Source organism: Rhinoderma darwinii, unplaced genomic scaffold (assembly GCF_050947455.1).
Source record: "Rhinoderma darwinii isolate aRhiDar2 unplaced genomic scaffold, aRhiDar2.hap1 Scaffold_656, whole genome shotgun sequence".
NCBI classification, from domain to species: Eukaryota; Metazoa; Chordata; class Amphibia; order Anura; family Rhinodermatidae; genus Rhinoderma; species Rhinoderma darwinii.
Genome location: NW_027464212.1, coordinates 140,275 through 162,195, shown reverse-complemented (window position 1 = coordinate 162,195; position 21,921 = coordinate 140,275). Strand labels below are relative to the sequence as shown.

At 46.2% G+C, this 21,921-nt stretch overlaps 11 non-coding genes and 4 pseudogenes across 11 annotated transcripts; all 15 read right to left on the bottom strand.

Annotated features, from left to right (window-relative positions):
• Window positions 1-675: 675 nt before the first annotated feature.
• On the bottom strand, window positions 676-786 carry LOC142727902 (U2 spliceosomal RNA; annotated as a pseudogene).
• A 1,306-nt stretch (window positions 787-2,092) lies between these two features.
• On the bottom strand, window positions 2,093-2,283 carry LOC142727868 (U2 spliceosomal RNA). The gene has a single exon (XR_012877317.1). It is a non-coding gene; the product is annotated as a U2 spliceosomal RNA (small nuclear RNA).
• Window positions 2,284-3,589: 1,306 nt separating this feature from the next.
• Window positions 3,590-3,780, bottom strand: LOC142727867 (U2 spliceosomal RNA). The gene has a single exon (XR_012877316.1). It is a non-coding gene; the product is annotated as a U2 spliceosomal RNA (small nuclear RNA).
• Window positions 3,781-5,086: 1,306 nt separating this feature from the next.
• On the bottom strand, window positions 5,087-5,277 carry LOC142727866 (U2 spliceosomal RNA). Its single transcript, XR_012877315.1, has one exon. It is a non-coding gene; the product is annotated as a U2 spliceosomal RNA (small nuclear RNA).
• A 1,306-nt stretch (window positions 5,278-6,583) lies between these two features.
• Window positions 6,584-6,773, bottom strand: LOC142727883 (U2 spliceosomal RNA). The gene has a single exon (XR_012877330.1). It is a non-coding gene; the product is annotated as a U2 spliceosomal RNA (small nuclear RNA).
• Window positions 6,774-8,122: 1,349 nt separating this feature from the next.
• On the bottom strand, window positions 8,123-8,233 carry LOC142727901 (U2 spliceosomal RNA; annotated as a pseudogene).
• Window positions 8,234-9,539: 1,306 nt separating this feature from the next.
• On the bottom strand, window positions 9,540-9,730 carry LOC142727865 (U2 spliceosomal RNA). The gene has a single exon (XR_012877314.1). It is a non-coding gene; the product is annotated as a U2 spliceosomal RNA (small nuclear RNA).
• A 1,306-nt stretch (window positions 9,731-11,036) lies between these two features.
• Window positions 11,037-11,227, bottom strand: LOC142727864 (U2 spliceosomal RNA). The gene has a single exon (XR_012877313.1). It is a non-coding gene; the product is annotated as a U2 spliceosomal RNA (small nuclear RNA).
• Window positions 11,228-12,533: 1,306 nt separating this feature from the next.
• LOC142727863 (U2 spliceosomal RNA) lies at window positions 12,534-12,724 on the bottom strand. Its single transcript, XR_012877312.1, has one exon. It is a non-coding gene; the product is annotated as a U2 spliceosomal RNA (small nuclear RNA).
• A 1,306-nt stretch (window positions 12,725-14,030) lies between these two features.
• Window positions 14,031-14,220, bottom strand: LOC142727882 (U2 spliceosomal RNA). Its single transcript, XR_012877329.1, has one exon. It is a non-coding gene; the product is annotated as a U2 spliceosomal RNA (small nuclear RNA).
• Window positions 14,221-15,569: 1,349 nt separating this feature from the next.
• On the bottom strand, window positions 15,570-15,680 carry LOC142727900 (U2 spliceosomal RNA; annotated as a pseudogene).
• A 1,306-nt stretch (window positions 15,681-16,986) lies between these two features.
• Window positions 16,987-17,177, bottom strand: LOC142727861 (U2 spliceosomal RNA). Its single transcript, XR_012877310.1, has one exon. It is a non-coding gene; the product is annotated as a U2 spliceosomal RNA (small nuclear RNA).
• Window positions 17,178-18,483: 1,306 nt separating this feature from the next.
• Window positions 18,484-18,674, bottom strand: LOC142727860 (U2 spliceosomal RNA). Its single transcript, XR_012877309.1, has one exon. It is a non-coding gene; the product is annotated as a U2 spliceosomal RNA (small nuclear RNA).
• Window positions 18,675-19,980: 1,306 nt separating this feature from the next.
• LOC142727880 (U2 spliceosomal RNA) lies at window positions 19,981-20,170 on the bottom strand. Its single transcript, XR_012877328.1, has one exon. It is a non-coding gene; the product is annotated as a U2 spliceosomal RNA (small nuclear RNA).
• A 1,349-nt stretch (window positions 20,171-21,519) lies between these two features.
• On the bottom strand, window positions 21,520-21,630 carry LOC142727899 (U2 spliceosomal RNA; annotated as a pseudogene).
• Between the last annotated feature and the right edge of the window lie 291 nt (window positions 21,631-21,921).

The window sequence follows — 21,921 nt, the reverse complement described above, 5'->3', positions numbered from 1 at the left end:
ATCCATTCCAAGAAAAAATAAATTTCCACACGCACTTCCAATCTTGAACCGCGCTGGAGGAAACAATAGGTTTCTAGATTCACCAATTCTCACAAATTTACAAAGAAATTTCCACTTCCCAGTCCAAAATCCAAAAGGGTTAAACACTTTCCCCTTTCCCACCACCTCCTCACAAAACTTATTGAGAAATAACTTAATGTCCTCTTCATCCACGTAAGGCGAAAACATTTTTACAACCACCAACTTTTTGTTTGGCACAAAATGTGGTGTTACCTTCACACCCACAAGTCTTGGGTCCCTTTTACCTTCCTTCAAGCGTTCTAAAAAGACAGCATAAATTTCTTCTGTGGCGAAGGTAACGTCAAAGCACCCTCTCCTCGGATAGTCCATCACCGCCAAAATGCATGATCTCTCCAGCTGAAAGAAATCCAACAAAAGAACCTTTGTGATGAACTCCAGATCCTTCCTTTGTCGCTCAGATTCCTCCACGAAAAACCGGACAGCATTCCTGGTACGCATATATTCGGGAATTTCCTCCATCCTGCTCCAAACGAATTCCAGCAATCTCCAAAGAATACCTTCAGTACCGAAGTACCAGGCAGGTGATCGCTCCCCGTTGCCCTGGACTAATCCTCCTCCCCAATAGCAGCAGAGGGGTGAAGTCTCTCCTAAGAGAAACGATCCCCCCAGGCCAAGGAAAAGGGTACCAGGGCACCTCCTGACCAAGAAACAAGGCAATACCCTAAAGTACTACACTTGATCTTAGCCAAAAGGCCGAGAAGCGATAACCCGAGCGGCCCTTGCCTTGCCCGAGCCTGTCCCATACTGCTGTTCACCCCTTGCAGCGATTGATTCAGCCTACTCCTAGGCAATTCCATGGGGCCCTGCAGGCTCACACACATTTACAGCTACTAAGCGGGAGGGAGGTGAATAAAGGCCGGAGAGGAAGCTACACAGGATTTGCTTCTTTTGCTTGCACCACAATGCAGTGCTGAAAGAGGAGGAATCTACATAAAAACGCCTTCCTGGCAACGCCCAAATGCCCTCCTGCCATGCAGATAAACACTGGCAGCGGCAGCAAGTGCATGCCCACAGCCACCCCTTGTTCCTTCACACCTTGTATCAGCTGTAATCCAGTCCAGTCCAGTCCAGTGCTGCCTGCTGAGCAGCACTGACCAACACTGCCTGGGCCCAGGCTTTTATCTATCTCTGAGGCAGGCCCCATTATGATGTCAGAAAGCTGGCTCTGGAATCCTGAGGGCTCCACTATGACACGTGCAAAGTTCCGTCTGAACTTTATATAAGACGGTGCGGCTCAGTCAGTCACTCAGTGTTGCCTGAGAGGGCAACACTGCAACAGCCGGCCGCCAGGCTGTCTTTTTTTTGCACATTTATTTGCCTCCAGGAGGCCACAAGAGGGAGACAAGGGACTGCAAAATGGAAAATAGGCATCCACCAACTTTACAGACAACTTCTCTTTGCTCCTACAACCTCCATCCTTGCACAGTTTGTTATTCTTCCAGGTAACATAGTAACAAATCCAAATTGCTGCTCTCTTTGTAGGCAAGCAAGGGTTTGTTGCAACTGCAATTCTTACTTCTTCTTGGAAATGTAGGGACGACAGTACATTCCATCACATCCATCTAGTGTACACAGGTAGGTCCATTGTGGCGGGCGGGCTGCTTTAATGGCTGTTTGCTGTTCCCCCTACTCCACTCCACTATTTGACTGTGGTGCTGCATCAATCAATCAGTGGCTGGCTCAGGTGCAGCTCTTTAACCTACCTAAAAGGGAGGGCGGAGAGAAGACAAGGAAGGTGAATGAGCTGTTCCAATGTGAAATGCCGGAAACACAGAAACACAGAAGACACACACACACACACACACACACACACACACACACAACAAGAGGTGGCAATGTATTAATTAATTGCATTTAATAAATGAGCTCATTATCACACATGACTGTACAAATGCATTGTCCAACAGGTGTTGAAATAATGGGATTAAAAGGGGAGATCCCATCAGAAAGACAAAAACAATAGCAAACACAAATAGCACTTTTGGAATCTGATTTTAGTCAACACATAAGGGAAGGGTGCACCGGTCCTGGAAATACTGCAATACCAGGTCAATGCGTGGAGTGGACAGAGCAAGCTCTATTTCCATCTCCCTGTTCTAAAAATCCATTTAATATATGGTCCCCAGATAGGGGACGTATCAGATATTAAACTGATAAGAACAGATACTACACTTGATCTTAGCCAAAAGGCCGAGAAGCGATAACCCGAGCGGCCCTTGCCTTGCCCGAGCCTGTCCCATACTGCTGTTCACCCCTTGCAGCGATTGATTCAGCCTACTCCTAGGCAATTCCATGGGGCCCTGCAGGCTCACACACATTTACAGCTACTAAGCGGGAGGGAGGTGAATAAAGGCCGGAGAGGAAGCTACACAGGATTTGCTTCTTTTGCTTGCACCACAATGCAGTGCTGAAAGAGGAGGAATCTACATAAAAACGCCTTCCTGGCAACGCCCAAATGCCCTCCTGCCATGCAGATAAACACTGGCAGCGGCAGCAAGTGCATGCCCACAGCCACCCCTTGTTCCTTCACACCTTGTATCAGCTGTAATCCAGTCCAGTCCAGTCCAGTGCTGCCTGCTGAGCAGCACTGACCAACACTGCCTGGGCCCAGGCTTTTATCTATCTCTGAGGCAGGCCCCATTATGATGTCAGAAAGCTGGCTCTGGAATCCTGAGGGCTCCACTATGACACGTGCAAAGTTCCGTCTGAACTTTATATAAGACGGTGCGGCTCAGTCAGTCACTCAGTGTTGCCTGAGAGGGCAACACTGCAACAGCCGGCCGCCAGGCTGTCTTTTTTTTGCACATTTATTTGCCTCCAGGAGGCCACAAGAGGGAGACAAGGGACTGCAAAATGGAAAATAGGCATCCACCAACTTTACAGACAACTTCTCTTTGCTCCTACAACCTCCATCCTTGCACAGTTTGTTATTCTTCCAGGTAACATAGTAACAAATCCAAATTGCTGCTCTCTTTGTAGGCAAGCAAGGGTTTGTTGCAACTGCAATTCTTACTTCTTCTTGGAAATGTAGGGACGACAGTACATTCCATCACATCCATCTAGTGTACACAGGTAGGTCCATTGTGGCGGGCGGGCTGCTTTAATGGCTGTTTGCTGTTCCCCCTACTCCACTCCACTATTTGACTGTGGTGCTGCATCAATCAATCAGTGGCTGGCTCAGGTGCAGCTCTTTAACCTACCTAAAAGGGAGGGCGGAGAGAAGACAAGGAAGGTGAATGAGCTGTTCCAATGTGAAATGCCGGAAACACAGAAACACAGAAGACACACACACACACACACACACACACACACACACACAACAAGAGGTGGCAATGTATTAATTAATTGCATTTAATAAATGAGCTCATTATCACACATGACTGTACAAATGCATTGTCCAACAGGTGTTGAAATAATGGGATTAAAAGGGGAGATCCCATCAGAAAGACAAAAACAATAGCAAACACAAATAGCACTTTTGGAATCTGATTTTAGTCAACACATAAGGGAAGGGTGCACCGGTCCTGGAAATACTGCAATACCAGGTCAATGCGTGGAGTGGACAGAGCAAGCTCTATTTCCATCTCCCTGTTCTAAAAATCCATTTAATATATGGTCCCCAGATAGGGGACGTATCAGATATTAAACTGATAAGAACAGATACTACACTTGATCTTAGCCAAAAGGCCGAGAAGCGATAACCCGAGCGGCCCTTGCCTTGCCCGAGCCTGTCCCATACTGCTGTTCACCCCTTGCAGCGATTGATTCAGCCTACTCCTAGGCAATTCCATGGGGCCCTGCAGGCTCACACACATTTACAGCTACTAAGCGGGAGGGAGGTGAATAAAGGCCGGAGAGGAAGCTACACAGGATTTGCTTCTTTTGCTTGCACCACAATGCAGTGCTGAAAGAGGAGGAATCTACATAAAAACGCCTTCCTGGCAACGCCCAAATGCCCTCCTGCCATGCAGATAAACACTGGCAGCGGCAGCAAGTGCATGCCCACAGCCACCCCTTGTTCCTTCACACCTTGTATCAGCTGTAATCCAGTCCAGTCCAGTCCAGTGCTGCCTGCTGAGCAGCACTGACCAACACTGCCTGGGCCCAGGCTTTTATCTATCTCTGAGGCAGGCCCCATTATGATGTCAGAAAGCTGGCTCTGGAATCCTGAGGGCTCCACTATGACACGTGCAAAGTTCCGTCTGAACTTTATATAAGACGGTGCGGCTCAGTCAGTCACTCAGTGTTGCCTGAGAGGGCAACACTGCAACAGCCGGCCGCCAGGCTGTCTTTTTTTTGCACATTTATTTGCCTCCAGGAGGCCACAAGAGGGAGACAAGGGACTGCAAAATGGAAAATAGGCATCCACCAACTTTACAGACAACTTCTCTTTGCTCCTACAACCTCCATCCTTGCACAGTTTGTTATTCTTCCAGGTAACATAGTAACAAATCCAAATTGCTGCTCTCTTTGTAGGCAAGCAAGGGTTTGTTGCAACTGCAATTCTTACTTCTTCTTGGAAATGTAGGGACGACAGTACATTCCATCACATCCATCTAGTGTACACAGGTAGGTCCATTGTGGCGGGCGGGCTGCTTTAATGGCTGTTTGCTGTTCCCCCTACTCCACTCCACTATTTGACTGTGGTGCTGCATCAATCAATCAGTGGCTGGCTCAGGTGCAGCTCTTTAACCTACCTAAAAGGGAGGGCGGAGAGAAGACAAGGAAGGTGAATGAGCTGTTCCAATGTGAAATGCCGGAAACACAGAAACACAGAAGACACACACACACACACACACACACACACACACACACAACAAGAGGTGGCAATGTATTAATTAATTGCATTTAATAAATGAGCTCATTATCACACATGACTGTACAAATGCATTGTCCAACAGGTGTTGAAATAATGGGATTAAAAGGGGAGATCCCATCAGAAAGACAAAAACAATAGCAAACACAAATAGCACTTTTGGAATCTGATTTTAGTCAACACATAAGGGAAGGGTGCACCGGTCCTGGAAATACTGCAATACCAGGTCAATGCGTGGAGTGGACAGAGCAAGCTCTATTTCCATCTCCCTGTTCTAAAAATCCATTTAATATATGGTCCCCAGATAGGGGACGTATCAGATATTAAACTGATAAGAACAGATACTACACTTGATCTTAGCCAAAAGGCCGAGAAGCGATAACCCGAGCGGCCCTTGCCTTGCCCGAGCCTGTCCCATACTGCTGTTCACCCCTTGCAGCGATTGATTCAGCCTACTCCTAGGCAATTCCATGGGGCCCTGCAGGCTCACACACATTTACAGCTACTAAGCGGGAGGGAGGTGAATAAAGGCCGGAGAGGAAGCTACACAGGATTTGCTTCTTTTGCTTGCACCACAATGCAGTGCTGAAAGAGGAGGAATCTACATAAAAACGCCTTCCTGGCAACGCCCAAATGCCCTCCTGCCATGCAGATAAACACTGGCAGCGGCAGCAAGTGCATGCCCACAGCCACCCCTTGTTCCTTCACACCTTGTATCAGCTGTAATCCAGTCCAGTCCAGTCCAGTGCTGCCTGCTGAGCAGCACTGACCAACACTGCCTGGGCCCAGGCTTTTATCTATCTCTGAGGCAGGCCCCATTATGATGTCAGAAAGCTGGCTCTGGAATCCTGAGGGCTCCACTATGACACGTGCAAAGTTCCGTCTGAACTTTATATAAGACGGTGCGGCTCAGTCAGTCACTCAGTGTTGCCTGAGAGGGCAACACTGCAACAGCCGGCCGCCAGGCTGTCTTTTTTTTGCACATTTATTTGCCTCCAGGAGGCCACAAGAGGGAGACAAGGGACTGCAAAATGGAAAATAGGCATCCACCAACTTTACAGACAACTTCTCTTTGCTCCTACAACCTCCATCCTTGCACAGTTTGTTATTCTTCCAGGTAACATAGTAACAAATCCAAATTGCTGCTCTCTTTGTAGGCAAGCAAGGGTTTGTTGCAACTGCAATTCTTACTTCTTCTTGGAAATGTAGGGACGACAGTACATTCCATCACATCCATCTAGTGTACACAGGTAGGTCCATTGTGGCGGGCGGGCTGCTTTAATGGCTGTTTGCTGTTCCCCCTACTCCACTCCACTATTTGACTGTGGTGCTGCATCAATCAATCAGTGGCTGGCTCAGGTGCAGCTCTTTAACCTACCTAAAAGGGAGGGCGGAGAGAAGACAAGGAAGGTGAATGAGCTGTTCCAATGTGAAATGCCGGAAACACAGAAACACAGAAGACACACACACACACACACACACACACACACACACACAACAAGAGGTGGCAATGTATTAATTAATTGCATTTAATAAATGAGCTCATTATCACACATGACTGTACAAATGCATTGTCCAACAGGTGTTGAAATAATGGGATTAAAAGGGGAGATCCCATCAGAAAGACAAAAACAATAGCAAACACAAATAGCACTTTTGGAATCTGATTTTAGTCAACACATAAGGGAAGGGTGCACCGGTCCTGGAAATACTGCAATACCAGGTCAATGCGTGGAGTGGACAGAGCAAGCTCTATTTCCATCTCCCTGTTCTAAAAATCCATTTAATATATGGTCCCCAGATAGGGGACGTATCAGATATTAAACTGATAAGAACAGATCTTTTTAATTCATTCAGATCACGTCTTAAAAATCATAAAATTCAAAATAAAAAAGACTTAGATCATCACAATGAAAACTGAAAACGTACAATTAATTTTTGTTTTCCTCTTTCCTTTTTTTTCCTAAGAAATCAAAAAAACATTCCTTTTTTAACAGCAATAGTTCCTAACATATCCACTAGATGTTCCTGCAAATCATTACCATCCCACTCACAGTTTACAATGCACGTTAACCACGTTGGCACACCATACCTTTCAAGAAACCCTGGTAAATTTTCTCTTACACAGAGCCGCACCCTCCTCCGCATTTTTTCAAAATTAATTTTACTACGTAACTGCTCTACTTCTTCCAATAACCTGTCTCTTTCTGCTCTTTCCTCTTCTGAAATGACACTTTTTTTCTTTCTCTCTGCTTTTTTCCTTTTTTTCTCATCACTTTGCCCACTTCCTTCCAATTTGTGAAGCTTGCCTTCTTCCAAACTAACTTCCGCTTCCTTTCTTTTGACTATCTTCTTATTTTCCTCTTGTACCTCACGTTTGCTTTTCTTTGGGCACGATTTGAATATGTGCCCCTCCTCTCCACACATATTACATACTTTCCCTTTCTGACATTCATTATACTTATGTCCCTCTTGCAGACATTTTGTACACATTACTTTCTCACAGGCTTCTCTCTCATGACCATACTCTTTACAATTCAAACAAAACATATCCATTCCAAGAAAAAATAAATTTCCACACGCACTTCCAATCTTGAACCGCGCTGGAGGAAACAATAGGTTTCTAGATTCACCAATTCTCACAAATTTACAAAGAAATTTCCACTTCCCAGTCCAAAATCCAAAAGGGTTAAACACTTTCCCCTTTCCCACCACCTCCTCACAAAACTTATTGAGAAATAACTTAATGTCCTCTTCATCCACGTAAGGCGAAAACATTTTTACAACCACCAACTTTTTGTTTGGCACAAAATGTGGTGTTACCTTCACACCCACAAGTCTTGGGTCCCTTTTACCTTCCTTCAAGCGTTCTAAAAAGACAGCATAAATTTCTTCTGTGGCGAAGGTAACGTCAAAGCACCCTCTCCTCGGATAGTCCATCACCGCCAAAATGCATGATCTCTCCAGCTGAAAGAAATCCAACAAAAGAACCTTTGTGATGAACTCCAGATCCTTCCTTTGTCGCTCAGATTCCTCCACGAAAAACCGGACAGCATTCCTGGTACGCATATATTCGGGAATTTCCTCCATCCTGCTCCAAACGAATTCCAGCAATCTCCAAAGAATACCTTCAGTACCGAAGTACCAGGCAGGTGATCGCTCCCCGTTGCCCTGGACTAATCCTCCTCCCCAATAGCAGCAGAGGGGTGAAGTCTCTCCTAAGAGAAACGATCCCCCCAGGCCAAGGAAAAGGGTACCAGGGCACCTCCTGACCAAGAAACAAGGCAATACCCTAAAGTACTACACTTGATCTTAGCCAAAAGGCCGAGAAGCGATAACCCGAGCGGCCCTTGCCTTGCCCGAGCCTGTCCCATACTGCTGTTCACCCCTTGCAGCGATTGATTCAGCCTACTCCTAGGCAATTCCATGGGGCCCTGCAGGCTCACACACATTTACAGCTACTAAGCGGGAGGGAGGTGAATAAAGGCCGGAGAGGAAGCTACACAGGATTTGCTTCTTTTGCTTGCACCACAATGCAGTGCTGAAAGAGGAGGAATCTACATAAAAACGCCTTCCTGGCAACGCCCAAATGCCCTCCTGCCATGCAGATAAACACTGGCAGCGGCAGCAAGTGCATGCCCACAGCCACCCCTTGTTCCTTCACACCTTGTATCAGCTGTAATCCAGTCCAGTCCAGTCCAGTGCTGCCTGCTGAGCAGCACTGACCAACACTGCCTGGGCCCAGGCTTTTATCTATCTCTGAGGCAGGCCCCATTATGATGTCAGAAAGCTGGCTCTGGAATCCTGAGGGCTCCACTATGACACGTGCAAAGTTCCGTCTGAACTTTATATAAGACGGTGCGGCTCAGTCAGTCACTCAGTGTTGCCTGAGAGGGCAACACTGCAACAGCCGGCCGCCAGGCTGTCTTTTTTTTGCACATTTATTTGCCTCCAGGAGGCCACAAGAGGGAGACAAGGGACTGCAAAATGGAAAATAGGCATCCACCAACTTTACAGACAACTTCTCTTTGCTCCTACAACCTCCATCCTTGCACAGTTTGTTATTCTTCCAGGTAACATAGTAACAAATCCAAATTGCTGCTCTCTTTGTAGGCAAGCAAGGGTTTGTTGCAACTGCAATTCTTACTTCTTCTTGGAAATGTAGGGACGACAGTACATTCCATCACATCCATCTAGTGTACACAGGTAGGTCCATTGTGGCGGGCGGGCTGCTTTAATGGCTGTTTGCTGTTCCCCCTACTCCACTCCACTATTTGACTGTGGTGCTGCATCAATCAATCAGTGGCTGGCTCAGGTGCAGCTCTTTAACCTACCTAAAAGGGAGGGCGGAGAGAAGACAAGGAAGGTGAATGAGCTGTTCCAATGTGAAATGCCGGAAACACAGAAACACAGAAGACACACACACACACACACACACACACACACACACACAACAAGAGGTGGCAATGTATTAATTAATTGCATTTAATAAATGAGCTCATTATCACACATGACTGTACAAATGCATTGTCCAACAGGTGTTGAAATAATGGGATTAAAAGGGGAGATCCCATCAGAAAGACAAAAACAATAGCAAACACAAATAGCACTTTTGGAATCTGATTTTAGTCAACACATAAGGGAAGGGTGCACCGGTCCTGGAAATACTGCAATACCAGGTCAATGCGTGGAGTGGACAGAGCAAGCTCTATTTCCATCTCCCTGTTCTAAAAATCCATTTAATATATGGTCCCCAGATAGGGGACGTATCAGATATTAAACTGATAAGAACAGATACTACACTTGATCTTAGCCAAAAGGCCGAGAAGCGATAACCCGAGCGGCCCTTGCCTTGCCCGAGCCTGTCCCATACTGCTGTTCACCCCTTGCAGCGATTGATTCAGCCTACTCCTAGGCAATTCCATGGGGCCCTGCAGGCTCACACACATTTACAGCTACTAAGCGGGAGGGAGGTGAATAAAGGCCGGAGAGGAAGCTACACAGGATTTGCTTCTTTTGCTTGCACCACAATGCAGTGCTGAAAGAGGAGGAATCTACATAAAAACGCCTTCCTGGCAACGCCCAAATGCCCTCCTGCCATGCAGATAAACACTGGCAGCGGCAGCAAGTGCATGCCCACAGCCACCCCTTGTTCCTTCACACCTTGTATCAGCTGTAATCCAGTCCAGTCCAGTCCAGTGCTGCCTGCTGAGCAGCACTGACCAACACTGCCTGGGCCCAGGCTTTTATCTATCTCTGAGGCAGGCCCCATTATGATGTCAGAAAGCTGGCTCTGGAATCCTGAGGGCTCCACTATGACACGTGCAAAGTTCCGTCTGAACTTTATATAAGACGGTGCGGCTCAGTCAGTCACTCAGTGTTGCCTGAGAGGGCAACACTGCAACAGCCGGCCGCCAGGCTGTCTTTTTTTTGCACATTTATTTGCCTCCAGGAGGCCACAAGAGGGAGACAAGGGACTGCAAAATGGAAAATAGGCATCCACCAACTTTACAGACAACTTCTCTTTGCTCCTACAACCTCCATCCTTGCACAGTTTGTTATTCTTCCAGGTAACATAGTAACAAATCCAAATTGCTGCTCTCTTTGTAGGCAAGCAAGGGTTTGTTGCAACTGCAATTCTTACTTCTTCTTGGAAATGTAGGGACGACAGTACATTCCATCACATCCATCTAGTGTACACAGGTAGGTCCATTGTGGCGGGCGGGCTGCTTTAATGGCTGTTTGCTGTTCCCCCTACTCCACTCCACTATTTGACTGTGGTGCTGCATCAATCAATCAGTGGCTGGCTCAGGTGCAGCTCTTTAACCTACCTAAAAGGGAGGGCGGAGAGAAGACAAGGAAGGTGAATGAGCTGTTCCAATGTGAAATGCCGGAAACACAGAAACACAGAAGACACACACACACACACACACACACACACACACACACAACAAGAGGTGGCAATGTATTAATTAATTGCATTTAATAAATGAGCTCATTATCACACATGACTGTACAAATGCATTGTCCAACAGGTGTTGAAATAATGGGATTAAAAGGGGAGATCCCATCAGAAAGACAAAAACAATAGCAAACACAAATAGCACTTTTGGAATCTGATTTTAGTCAACACATAAGGGAAGGGTGCACCGGTCCTGGAAATACTGCAATACCAGGTCAATGCGTGGAGTGGACAGAGCAAGCTCTATTTCCATCTCCCTGTTCTAAAAATCCATTTAATATATGGTCCCCAGATAGGGGACGTATCAGATATTAAACTGATAAGAACAGATACTACACTTGATCTTAGCCAAAAGGCCGAGAAGCGATAACCCGAGCGGCCCTTGCCTTGCCCGAGCCTGTCCCATACTGCTGTTCACCCCTTGCAGCGATTGATTCAGCCTACTCCTAGGCAATTCCATGGGGCCCTGCAGGCTCACACACATTTACAGCTACTAAGCGGGAGGGAGGTGAATAAAGGCCGGAGAGGAAGCTACACAGGATTTGCTTCTTTTGCTTGCACCACAATGCAGTGCTGAAAGAGGAGGAATCTACATAAAAACGCCTTCCTGGCAACGCCCAAATGCCCTCCTGCCATGCAGATAAACACTGGCAGCGGCAGCAAGTGCATGCCCACAGCCACCCCTTGTTCCTTCACACCTTGTATCAGCTGTAATCCAGTCCAGTCCAGTCCAGTGCTGCCTGCTGAGCAGCACTGACCAACACTGCCTGGGCCCAGGCTTTTATCTATCTCTGAGGCAGGCCCCATTATGATGTCAGAAAGCTGGCTCTGGAATCCTGAGGGCTCCACTATGACACGTGCAAAGTTCCGTCTGAACTTTATATAAGACGGTGCGGCTCAGTCAGTCACTCAGTGTTGCCTGAGAGGGCAACACTGCAACAGCCGGCCGCCAGGCTGTCTTTTTTTTGCACATTTATTTGCCTCCAGGAGGCCACAAGAGGGAGACAAGGGACTGCAAAATGGAAAATAGGCATCCACCAACTTTACAGACAACTTCTCTTTGCTCCTACAACCTCCATCCTTGCACAGTTTGTTATTCTTCCAGGTAACATAGTAACAAATCCAAATTGCTGCTCTCTTTGTAGGCAAGCAAGGGTTTGTTGCAACTGCAATTCTTACTTCTTCTTGGAAATGTAGGGACGACAGTACATTCCATCACATCCATCTAGTGTACACAGGTAGGTCCATTGTGGCGGGCGGGCTGCTTTAATGGCTGTTTGCTGTTCCCCCTACTCCACTCCACTATTTGACTGTGGTGCTGCATCAATCAATCAGTGGCTGGCTCAGGTGCAGCTCTTTAACCTACCTAAAAGGGAGGGCGGAGAGAAGACAAGGAAGGTGAATGAGCTGTTCCAATGTGAAATGCCGGAAACACAGAAACACAGAAGACACACACACACACACACACACACACACACACACACAACAAGAGGTGGCAATGTATTAATTAATTGCATTTAATAAATGAGCTCATTATCACACATGACTGTACAAATGCATTGTCCAACAGGTGTTGAAATAATGGGATTAAAAGGGGAGATCCCATCAGAAAGACAAAAACAATAGCAAACACAAATAGCACTTTTGGAATCTGATTTTAGTCAACACATAAGGGAAGGGTGCACCGGTCCTGGAAATACTGCAATACCAGGTCAATGCGTGGAGTGGACAGAGCAAGCTCTATTTCCATCTCCCTGTTCTAAAAATCCATTTAATATATGGTCCCCAGATAGGGGACGTATCAGATATTAAACTGATAAGAACAGATACTACACTTGATCTTAGCCAAAAGGCCGAGAAGCGATAACCCGAGCGGCCCTTGCCTTGCCCGAGCCTGTCCCATACTGCTGTTCACCCCTTGCAGCGATTGATTCAGCCTACTCCTAGGCAATTCCATGGGGCCCTGCAGGCTCACACACATTTACAGCTACTAAGCGGGAGGGAGGTGAATAAAGGCCGGAGAGGAAGCTACACAGGATTTGCTTCTTTTGCTTGCACCACAATGCAGTGCTGAAAGAGGAGGAATCTACATAAAAACGCCTTCCTGGCAACGCCCAAATGCCCTCCTGCCATGCAGATAAACACTGGCAGCGGCAGCAAGTGCATGCCCACAGCCACCCCTTGTTCCTTCACACCTTGTATCAGCTGTAATCCAGTCCAGTCCAGTCCAGTGCTGCCTGCTGAGCAGCACTGACCAACACTGCCTGGGCCCAGGCTTTTATCTATCTCTGAGGCAGGCCCCATTATGATGTCAGAAAGCTGGCTCTGGAATCCTGAGGGCTCCACTATGACACGTGCAAAGTTCCGTCTGAACTTTATATAAGACGGTGCGGCTCAGTCAGTCACTCAGTGTTGCCTGAGAGGGCAACACTGCAACAGCCGGCCGCCAGGCTGTCTTTTTTTTGCACATTTATTTGCCTCCAGGAGGCCACAAGAGGGAGACAAGGGACTGCAAAATGGAAAATAGGCATCCACCAACTTTACAGACAACTTCTCTTTGCTCCTACAACCTCCATCCTTGCACAGTTTGTTATTCTTCCAGGTAACATAGTAACAAATCCAAATTGCTGCTCTCTTTGTAGGCAAGCAAGGGTTTGTTGCAACTGCAATTCTTACTTCTTCTTGGAAATGTAGGGACGACAGTACATTCCATCACATCCATCTAGTGTACACAGGTAGGTCCATTGTGGCGGGCGGGCTGCTTTAATGGCTGTTTGCTGTTCCCCCTACTCCACTCCACTATTTGACTGTGGTGCTGCATCAATCAATCAGTGGCTGGCTCAGGTGCAGCTCTTTAACCTACCTAAAAGGGAGGGCGGAGAGAAGACAAGGAAGGTGAATGAGCTGTTCCAATGTGAAATGCCGGAAACACAGAAACACAGAAGACACACACACACACACACACACACACACACACACACAACAAGAGGTGGCAATGTATTAATTAATTGCATTTAATAAATGAGCTCATTATCACACATGACTGTACAAATGCATTGTCCAACAGGTGTTGAAATAATGGGATTAAAAGGGGAGATCCCATCAGAAAGACAAAAACAATAGCAAACACAAATAGCACTTTTGGAATCTGATTTTAGTCAACACATAAGGGAAGGGTGCACCGGTCCTGGAAATACTGCAATACCAGGTCAATGCGTGGAGTGGACAGAGCAAGCTCTATTTCCATCTCCCTGTTCTAAAAATCCATTTAATATATGGTCCCCAGATAGGGGACGTATCAGATATTAAACTGATAAGAACAGATCTTTTTAATTCATTCAGATCACGTCTTAAAAATCATAAAATTCAAAATAAAAAAGACTTAGATCATCACAATGAAAACTGAAAACGTACAATTAATTTTTGTTTTCCTCTTTCCTTTTTTTTCCTAAGAAATCAAAAAAACATTCCTTTTTTAACAGCAATAGTTCCTAACATATCCACTAGATGTTCCTGCAAATCATTACCATCCCACTCACAGTTTACAATGCACGTTAACCACGTTGGCACACCATACCTTTCAAGAAACCCTGGTAAATTTTCTCTTACACAGAGCCGCACCCTCCTCCGCATTTTTTCAAAATTAATTTTACTACGTAACTGCTCTACTTCTTCCAATAACCTGTCTCTTTCTGCTCTTTCCTCTTCTGAAATGACACTTTTTTTCTTTCTCTCTGCTTTTTTCCTTTTTTTCTCATCACTTTGCCCACTTCCTTCCAATTTGTGAAGCTTGCCTTCTTCCAAACTAACTTCCGCTTCCTTTCTTTTGACTATCTTCTTATTTTCCTCTTGTACCTCACGTTTGCTTTTCTTTGGGCACGATTTGAATATGTGCCCCTCCTCTCCACACATATTACATACTTTCCCTTTCTGACATTCATTATACTTATGTCCCTCTTGCAGACATTTTGTACACATTACTTTCTCACAGGCTTCTCTCTCATGACCATACTCTTTACAATTCAAACAAAACATATCCATTCCAAGAAAAAATAAATTTCCACACGCACTTCCAATCTTGAACCGCGCTGGAGGAAACAATAGGTTTCTAGATTCACCAATTCTCACAAATTTACAAAGAAATTTCCACTTCCCAGTCCAAAATCCAAAAGGGTTAAACACTTTCCCCTTTCCCACCACCTCCTCACAAAACTTATTGAGAAATAACTTAATGTCCTCTTCATCCACGTAAGGCGAAAACATTTTTACAACCACCAACTTTTTGTTTGGCACAAAATGTGGTGTTACCTTCACACCCACAAGTCTTGGGTCCCTTTTACCTTCCTTCAAGCGTTCTAAAAAGACAGCATAAATTTCTTCTGTGGCGAAGGTAACGTCAAAGCACCCTCTCCTCGGATAGTCCATCACCGCCAAAATGCATGATCTCTCCAGCTGAAAGAAATCCAACAAAAGAACCTTTGTGATGAACTCCAGATCCTTCCTTTGTCGCTCAGATTCCTCCACGAAAAACCGGACAGCATTCCTGGTACGCATATATTCGGGAATTTCCTCCATCCTGCTCCAAACGAATTCCAGCAATCTCCAAAGAATACCTTCAGTACCGAAGTACCAGGCAGGTGATCGCTCCCCGTTGCCCTGGACTAATCCTCCTCCCCAATAGCAGCAGAGGGGTGAAGTCTCTCCTAAGAGAAACGATCCCCCCAGGCCAAGGAAAAGGGTACCAGGGCACCTCCTGACCAAGAAACAAGGCAATACCCTAAAGTACTACACTTGATCTTAGCCAAAAGGCCGAGAAGCGATAACCCGAGCGGCCCTTGCCTTGCCCGAGCCTGTCCCATACTGCTGTTCACCCCTTGCAGCGATTGATTCAGCCTACTCCTAGGCAATTCCATGGGGCCCTGCAGGCTCACACACATTTACAGCTACTAAGCGGGAGGGAGGTGAATAAAGGCCGGAGAGGAAGCTACACAGGATTTGCTTCTTTTGCTTGCACCACAATGCAGTGCTGAAAGAGGAGGAATCTACATAAAAACGCCTTCCTGGCAACGCCCAAATGCCCTCCTGCCATGCAGATAAACACTGGCAGCGGCAGCAAGTGCATGCCCACAGCCACCCCTTGTTCCTTCACACCTTGTATCAGCTGTAATCCAGTCCAGTCCAGTCCAGTGCTGCCTGCTGAGCAGCACTGACCAACACTGCCTGGGCCCAGGCTTTTATCTATCTCTGAGGCAGGCCCCATTATGATGTCAGAAAGCTGGCTCTGGAATCCTGAGGGCTCCACTATGACACGTGCAAAGTTCCGTCTGAACTTTATATAAGACGGTGCGGCTCAGTCAGTCACTCAGTGTTGCCTGAGAGGGCAACACTGCAACAGCCGGCCGCCAGGCTGTCTTTTTTTTGCACATTTATTTGCCTCCAGGAGGCCACAAGAGGGAGACAAGGGACTGCAAAATGGAAAATAGGCATCCACCAACTTTACAGACAACTTCTCTTTGCTCCTACAACCTCCATCCTTGCACAGTTTGTTATTCTTCCAGGTAACATAGTAACAAATCCAAATTGCTGCTCTCTTTGTAGGCAAGCAAGGGTTTGTTGCAACTGCAATTCTTACTTCTTCTTGGAAATGTAGGGACGACAGTACATTCCATCACATCCATCTAGTGTACACAGGTAGGTCCATTGTGGCGGGCGGGCTGCTTTAATGGCTGTTTGCTGTTCCCCCTACTCCACTCCACTATTTGACTGTGGTGCTGCATCAATCAATCAGTGGCTGGCTCAGGTGCAGCTCTTTAACCTACCTAAAAGGGAGGGCGGAGAGAAGACAAGGAAGGTGAATGAGCTGTTCCAATGTGAAATGCCGGAAACACAGAAACACAGAAGACACACACACACACACACACACACACACACACACACAACAAGAGGTGGCAATGTATTAATTAATTGCATTTAATAAATGAGCTCATTATCACACATGACTGTACAAATGCATTGTCCAACAGGTGTTGAAATAATGGGATTAAAAGGGGAGATCCCATCAGAAAGACAAAAACAATAGCAAACACAAATAGCACTTTTGGAATCTGATTTTAGTCAACACATAAGGGAAGGGTGCACCGGTCCTGGAAATACTGCAATACCAGGTCAATGCGTGGAGTGGACAGAGCAAGCTCTATTTCCATCTCCCTGTTCTAAAAATCCATTTAATATATGGTCCCCAGATAGGGGACGTATCAGATATTAAACTGATAAGAACAGATACTACACTTGATCTTAGCCAAAAGGCCGAGAAGCGATAACCCGAGCGGCCCTTGCCTTGCCCGAGCCTGTCCCATACTGCTGTTCACCCCTTGCAGCGATTGATTCAGCCTACTCCTAGGCAATTCCATGGGGCCCTGCAGGCTCACACACATTTACAGCTACTAAGCGGGAGGGAGGTGAATAAAGGCCGGAGAGGAAGCTACACAGGATTTGCTTCTTTTGCTTGCACCACAATGCAGTGCTGAAAGAGGAGGAATCTACATAAAAACGCCTTCCTGGCAACGCCCAAATGCCCTCCTGCCATGCAGATAAACACTGGCAGCGGCAGCAAGTGCATGCCCACAGCCACCCCTTGTTCCTTCACACCTTGTATCAGCTGTAATCCAGTCCAGTCCAGTCCAGTGCTGCCTGCTGAGCAGCACTGACCAACACTGCCTGGGCCCAGGCTTTTATCTATCTCTGAGGCAGGCCCCATTATGATGTCAGAAAGCTGGCTCTGGAATCCTGAGGGCTCCACTATGACACGTGCAAAGTTCCGTCTGAACTTTATATAAGACGGTGCGGCTCAGTCAGTCACTCAGTGTTGCCTGAGAGGGCAACACTGCAACAGCCGGCCGCCAGGCTGTCTTTTTTTTGCACATTTATTTGCCTCCAGGAGGCCACAAGAGGGAGACAAGGGACTGCAAAATGGAAAATAGGCATCCACCAACTTTACAGACAACTTCTCTTTGCTCCTACAACCTCCATCCTTGCACAGTTTGTTATTCTTCCAGGTAACATAGTAACAAATCCAAATTGCTGCTCTCTTTGTAGGCAAGCAAGGGTTTGTTGCAACTGCAATTCTTACTTCTTCTTGGAAATGTAGGGACGACAGTACATTCCATCACATCCATCTAGTGTACACAGGTAGGTCCATTGTGGCGGGCGGGCTGCTTTAATGGCTGTTTGCTGTTCCCCCTACTCCACTCCACTATTTGACTGTGGTGCTGCATCAATCAATCAGTGGCTGGCTCAGGTGCAGCTCTTTAACCTACCTAAAAGGGAGGGCGGAGAGAAGACAAGGAAGGTGAATGAGCTGTTCCAATGTGAAATGCCGGAAACACAGAAACACAGAAGACACACACACACACACACACACACACACACACACACAACAAGAGGTGGCAATGTATTAATTAATTGCATTTAATAAATGAGCTCATTATCACACATGACTGTACAAATGCATTGTCCAACAGGTGTTGAAATAATGGGATTAAAAGGGGAGATCCCATCAGAAAGACAAAAACAATAGCAAACACAAATAGCACTTTTGGAATCTGATTTTAGTCAACACATAAGGGAAGGGTGCACCGGTCCTGGAAATACTGCAATACCAGGTCAATGCGTGGAGTGGACAGAGCAAGCTCTATTTCCATCTCCCTGTTCTAAAAATCCATTTAATATATGGTCCCCAGATAGGGGACGTATCAGATATTAAACTGATAAGAACAGATACTACACTTGATCTTAGCCAAAAGGCCGAGAAGCGATAACCCGAGCGGCCCTTGCCTTGCCCGAGCCTGTCCCATACTGCTGTTCACCCCTTGCAGCGATTGATTCAGCCTACTCCTAGGCAATTCCATGGGGCCCTGCAGGCTCACACACATTTACAGCTACTAAGCGGGAGGGAGGTGAATAAAGGCCGGAGAGGAAGCTACACAGGATTTGCTTCTTTTGCTTGCACCACAATGCAGTGCTGAAAGAGGAGGAATCTACATAAAAACGCCTTCCTGGCAACGCCCAAATGCCCTCCTGCCATGCAGATAAACACTGGCAGCGGCAGCAAGTGCATGCCCACAGCCACCCCTTGTTCCTTCACACCTTGTATCAGCTGTAATCCAGTCCAGTCCAGTCCAGTGCTGCCTGCTGAGCAGCACTGACCAACACTGCCTGGGCCCAGGCTTTTATCTATCTCTGAGGCAGGCCCCATTATGATGTCAGAAAGCTGGCTCTGGAATCCTGAGGGCTCCACTATGACACGTGCAAAGTTCCGTCTGAACTTTATATAAGACGGTGCGGCTCAGTCAGTCACTCAGTGTTGCCTGAGAGGGCAACACTGCAACAGCCGGCCGCCAGGCTGTCTTTTTTTTGCACATTTATTTGCCTCCAGGAGGCCACAAGAGGGAGACAAGGGACTGCAAAATGGAAAATAGGCATCCACCAACTTTACAGACAACTTCTCTTTGCTCCTACAACCTCCATCCTTGCACAGTTTGTTATTCTTCCAGGTAACATAGTAACAAATCCAAATTGCTGCTCTCTTTGTAGGCAAGCAAGGGTTTGTTGCAACTGCAATTCTTACTTCTTCTTGGAAATGTAGGGACGACAGTACATTCCATCACATCCATCTAGTGTACACAGGTAGGTCCATTGTGGCGGGCGGGCTGCTTTAATGGCTGTTTGCTGTTCCCCCTACTCCACTCCACTATTTGACTGTGGTGCTGCATCAATCAATCAGTGGCTGGCTCAGGTGCAGCTCTTTAACCTACCTAAAAGGGAGGGCGGAGAGAAGACAAGGAAGGTGAATGAGCTGTTCCAATGTGAAATGCCGGAAACACAGAAACACAGAAGACACACACACACACACACACACACACACACACACACAACAAGAGGTGGCAATGTATTAATTAATTGCATTTAATAAATGAGCTCATTATCACACATGACTGTACAAATGCATTGTCCAACAGGTGTTGAAATAATGGGATTAAAAGGGGAGATCCCATCAGAAAGACAAAAACAATAGCAAACACAAATAGCACTTTTGGAATCTGATTTTAGTCAACACATAAGGGAAGGGTGCACCGGTCCTGGAAATACTGCAATACCAGGTCAATGCGTGGAGTGGACAGAGCAAGCTCTATTTCCATCTCCCTGTTCTAAAAATCCATTTAATATATGGTCCCCAGATAGGGGACGTATCAGATATTAAACTGATAAGAACAGATCTTTTTAATTCATTCAGATCACGTCTTAAAAATCATAAAATTCAAAATAAAAAAGACTTAGATCATCACAATGAAAACTGAAAACGTACAATTAATTTTTGTTTTCCTCTTTCCTTTTTTTTCCTAAGAAATCAAAAAAACATTCCTTTTTTAACAGCAATAGTTCCTAACATATCCACTAGATGTTCCTGCAAATCATTACCATCCCACTCACAGTTTACAATGCACGTTAACCACGTTGGCACACCATACCTTTCAAGAAACCCTGGTAAATTTTCTCTTACACAGAGCCGCACCCTCCTCCGCATTTTTTCAAAATTAATTTTACTACGTAACTGCTCTACTTCTTCCAATAACCTGTCTCTTTCTGCTCTTTCCTCTTCTGAAATGACACTTTTTTTCTTTCTCTCTGCTTTTTTCCTTTTTTTCTCATCACTTTGCCCACTTCCTTCCAATTTGTGAAGCTTGCCTTCTTCCAAACTAACTTCCGCTTCCTTTCTTTTGACTATCTTCTTATTTTCCTCTTGTACCTCACGTTTGCTTTTCTTTGGGCACGATTTGAATATGTGCCCCTCCTCTCCACACATATTACATACTTTCCCTTTCTGACATTCATTATACTTATGTCCCTCTTGCAGACATTTTGTACACATTACTTTCTCACAGGCTTCTCTCTCATGACCATACTCTTTACAATTCAAACAAAACATATCCATTCCAAGAAAAAATAAATTTCCACACGCACTTCCAATCTTGAACCGCGCTGGAGGAAACAATAGGTTTCTAGATTCACCAATTCTCACAAATTTACAAAGAAATTTCCACTTCCCAGTCCAAAATCCAAAAGGGTTAAACACTTTCCCCTTTCCCACCACCTCCTCACAAAACTTATTGAGAAATAACTTAATGTCCTCTTCATCCACGTAAGGCGAAAACATTTTTACAACCACCAACTTTTTGTTTGGCACAAAATGTGGTGTTACCTTCACACCCACAAGTCTTGGGTCCCTTTTACCTTCCTTCAAGCGTTCTAAAAAGACAGCATAAATTTCTTCTGTGGCGAAGGTAACGTCAAAGCACCCTCTCCTCGGATAGTCCATCACCGCCAAAATGCATGATCTCTCCAGCTGAAAGAAATCCAACAAAAGAACCTTTGTGATGAACTCCAGATCCTTCCTTTGTCGCTCAGATTCCTCCACGAAAAACCGGACAGCATTCCTGGTACGCATATATTCGGGAATTTCCTCCATCCTGCTCCAAACGAATTCCAGCAATCTCCAAAGAATACCTTCAGTACCGAAGTACCAGGCAGGTGATCGCTCCCCGTTGCCCTGGACTAATCCTCCTCCCCAATAGCAGCAGAGGGGTGAAGTCTCTCCTAAGAGAAACGATCCCCCCAGGCCAAGGAAAAGGGTACCAGGGCACCTCCTGACCAAGAAACAAGGCAATACCCTAAAGTACTACACTTGATCTTAGCCAAAAGGCCGAGAAGCGATAACCCGAGCGGCCCTTGCCTTGCCCGAGCCTGTCCCATACTGCTGTTCACCCCTTGCAGCGATTGATTCAGCCTACTCCTAGGCAATTCCATGGGGCCCTGCAGGCTCACACACATTTACAGCTACTAAGCGGGAGGGAGGTGAATAAAGGCCGGAGAGGAAGCTACACAGGATTTGCTTCTTTTGCTTGCACCACAATGCAGTGCTGAAAGAGGAGGAATCTACATAAAAACGCCTTCCTGGCAACGCCCAAATGCCCTCCTGCCATGCAGATAAACACTGGCAGCGGCA